At 31.9% G+C, this 3,828-nt stretch overlaps 1 long non-coding RNA gene across 1 annotated transcript; it reads right to left on the bottom strand.

Moving 5' to 3' along the window:
• Positions 1 to 578: 578 nt before the first annotated feature.
• On the bottom strand, positions 579 to 3,391 carry LOC136821624 (uncharacterized). Its single transcript, XR_010848781.1, has 3 exons — positions 3,257 to 3,391; positions 1,173 to 1,376; positions 579 to 838 (listed from the first exon to the last, which is right to left on the bottom strand). It is a non-coding gene; the product is annotated as an uncharacterized lncRNA (long non-coding RNA).
• Positions 3,392 to 3,828: the final 437 nt, after the last annotated feature.

The raw sequence follows: 3,828 nt of genomic DNA on the forward strand, positions 1-3,828 counted from the left end.
CTATAAAATCAATCAAAAAATAAATAAATTAGCAATAAAATGACTCTCAAGTGAATAAGTGTATAGAAAAAATGACGACTAATTAAATAACAAAATAGGTTTTGATAGTCTTTGAACATTTATCGTGGGCTTGTATTTTCTGATAAAGAATGCCTCACTAATTTTCCGGTGATCCACTGTCATAAAATTATTACATAATATGGTAAAGTCTTTCATTTTAACTTTTGTATGTCCTCGTTCGATAAAACCTCTAATATTTAAAATAAATTCTAGATGGACAAGGCTGGAGAAAACCAGATTTCATTATATAGGCACAGTGGATCATGTATCCAAGAGTAGAGAAGTTCAGAGGAATTATTAGGACCTTAGTATAAGAAAGCCGCGGCTGGAATGTTTACAGCATAGTAATCAAATACGACACGAGATGAACAACATAAATTCAGATGTTATCATTCCAGCCGCAGCTTTTTTATACTATTATAAGACCTATTAAATTTCTTTACCAATAAAAAACCTCATAAAGTCTTTCACTAAAGCACCTCCGACTTTGAAAGGCTCAGCCATTTCTTCCATACCATCCAAACGTGACTTAACATAAGTCAACTTTTCTTCTGTATTGTCTTTGCATTGGCCAACGATGAAAATTTCGGGTTGTTCCACTTTACTTTGCATATTAATGGACTTTCCAAACAGTTCACGAATCACCTTGTCAGTATAAAAATATCATCTGAATATATGACCTTGACGGTATACAGGAAATAACCGGAACTCAACATCGAAGTGTGGTCACCCCACGTTAGAAGAAAACGATCATATTCAGCCATTGGTCTCAAGATGCCTGAACAATAACGAAATTGTAAATTCCGTAAAGTCATAATCAACACAAATTAAGTCTTATTATTAGAATTTGGCTATTATTAATGGATGTTTTTTCTAAAAATGTTCAAAGTCATTTCTTTTGTGTTCAAAATTATATAGCTATGGAAAATAATTAGTTAAATAAAAAAATAATTATTTTTTACCTTCAATCTCAACCAAAAATGCTTAAAGTCAATCGTAAAGCTTAAGGCTATTTCGTGACAAAAAAATGAATTAGCAGCCTCTCAACATTGTAAGTGCGCTTAACAAGAATATGTATGTTGACCTGACTAAAGAGAGGGTTAACTATTTACCCATAGATTTGTGTTCCTCAAACATTCTCCTTCGAATTTCCTCCAGTGGAAGTTTGCGTCCATGAATTTCAACCTTTTCCTTAATAATTTTCCCCTTTTTAAACTTGATCCTGATGTAACATTTTGGTTCAATCAATTCACCGATTTTCTTCAGAAGTTCTTCCTTTAAATACTTATATGGTCTTGGCATCGGCAGAGACACACCTATAAAAACAAGACAAAACATAACATTTTTTACCCAATTCTCATCAGTATTGAAAACTTAGGGGGGTAAGTTATTATTGTTATTAATAGAATCACCAACTTTTCTATCCACAAAAAGTAGAAAAAAGGTCCAACCACTTAATTATTTTTCTAAATTTTGTAATAAACACTAAGTCAATAATTCTGGGCAATTGTCTAAATTGAATCCTGATTGAAAATGGTATATCAAAAAACTTACACCTTCTCACTCTGTCTCTATTTATATAGTTGTTTTTAAATAAACTAATATCGACTTTCTCTGCCTCTAAAAACTCTCTGACAACCATGTTAGCCTGAGGACTCTCTGGGATACCAAAAGGTTTTCCAACTGTTGATAAGCAAAGCTATAAAAGTAATAAAAACAAATCAGGAATCACTGTATATTTCAGTCAATAAAATTCACGTTTGTGTCATTTACAAGGAAAAAGAAAACATGAAAATTAAAAAAAAAAATTCACTGAAACATTGAAATTCATCGCAAACATAGAAAGTGGACTATAAAAGAGCTATAATAGAAGCTCTCAAAATTTTGTCCATCTATTTGTCCATCAACTATTGATGTTTGTTAAACAATAGTCATCATATCAAAAGTATATTTTAACAATATGATGAACTATTGTGGTGGTTACCTTTAGTGGAATAGCCAGGTGTTATAACTATCTAACCCCACTACCCTTTCCGCTTCAGGGCTGTTTCACTCACTGCTAGTGAAATCGGTGGCCGGGTAACATTATAACCTGAAGCATATGTTGAATTTCAAGACAGTTTTCTGTTGTTTATTGAGTATAAACACATAAAACGTGAAGCAGTTACTCCTAAGACTAAATTGATTTTAAATTAAAATCCTTTTAGGAAGAAACCACAAACAGTATTCATTTTATCAAGTAAAGTTGAGCCAACAATTAATATTATTTTATTTTTGACTATATATTTCGGACATAATGTCCATCTTCAGGTCTAAAAGAAATAATATATAAAAACATTAAAAACAGTTAAAATCCATATCTACACTCAAAACATTTCATACACACTCATATCAAAACACATGCAAGCTCCTCTCTACAAAATTACGTTTGAAAAATGAACTATCAAAGTTTATCTATCAGAATTCCGTAGTGCATTCACTAGGGAATAAGATAATAAAACTTTGATTGTCAAGGCCCTACTTTTGTATTCATCTTTTTTATTTAAAGTTGGTTTCAATTCATTAATGAACAAAGCTTCCAATGTCATTAGATAGTCTTCAGATTTGTTAGTTTGAGCTAGTATCGTGACGTCATCCATTGTTATTGTTGTATTGCATGCTTGTAGGTGTCGGCCGACTGGACTGCTTGATCGTTGATTTTCTTTAATGCGCTGCAGAGTGTGTCGGTTTGTTTGCCCGACATAGCATGCTTTACAACATGGACATAGAATTTGGTAAACTACACCGCTTTTGTAACATTTTTCGATTTCGGTTTTCAACGATGGCAAGATGGTTTTGATTTTACGGAGTCTAAACACTACTTTTACAGGTGCACCTGCATTTCTCAATGAACGATAAAAGACGTCGGACTCTCTTCCCCGATATTCAATGAAGATTTTGGTATCTTCAATTATGTTACTCTCAACCTCTTCTTCGGCATTAGCGTTTTCTTGTGGTGGATTACGTAACGTATTCATTTTAATTCATTAAATGCATTATTTGATACTTGATTTAATACAGCCGTTCTAGTAACATAATTTTGGGTATTTGTACAAGCCCCAGAATGGAAGTGTTGATTAATTAAAGCTAATTGTGATATCAGACATTCACATGAAAAAATGTACTCAATTTAAATTATCAAGCCTCTGTTTCAAACCTTTGATCCTTTTGGTAAACTGTTGACATTATTCAACAAGCCAGCTTTATCAAAGTCAAGTTGATCAAGGTTTTTTGAGCTTCTCTTTTTCTTGCATTTTCCTGATTCTTCGTCTAGTTTACCTAGGAATTAGAATAGAAAGTTAACTATTTATTTCATTGCTTATAATACACAAGTCATATATGTCATACCTTAATGGAAGCAATATTAGCAAATTTTTCAAAATACGAATTGGTTCTTTTTTTGTTCTATAGACAAAAATTGGGGGTTATATTTGGTATTTTGAAAAATTTGTCACTTTGCTAACATGAGCTCTCGCTAAAATTTAAAAATTGCATTATTTTCCTAATTATGTTGTAATTTTTAAAACTATGGAGTTTTTCCAATAATTATACATGCTAGTTTAGCCTTAGAAAAACACAAGGTTCACAGAAATGAAAACTAGATTACGCTTCTCTATTCTTGCTTTAGCATCTGCAGGAGATTCTATAAACATTGCCTTTCTTTGTGATTCATATTGAGATGCTGTTTGACGTGTTCCAAAGAGAACTTGAGAATCTCACGAATATAAA

Source organism: Clytia hemisphaerica, unplaced genomic scaffold (assembly GCF_902728285.1).
Source record: "Clytia hemisphaerica strain Z4C2 unplaced genomic scaffold, Clytia hemisphaerica genome assembly, whole genome shotgun sequence".
Classification (NCBI taxonomy): Eukaryota; Metazoa; Cnidaria; class Hydrozoa; order Leptothecata; family Clytiidae; genus Clytia; species Clytia hemisphaerica.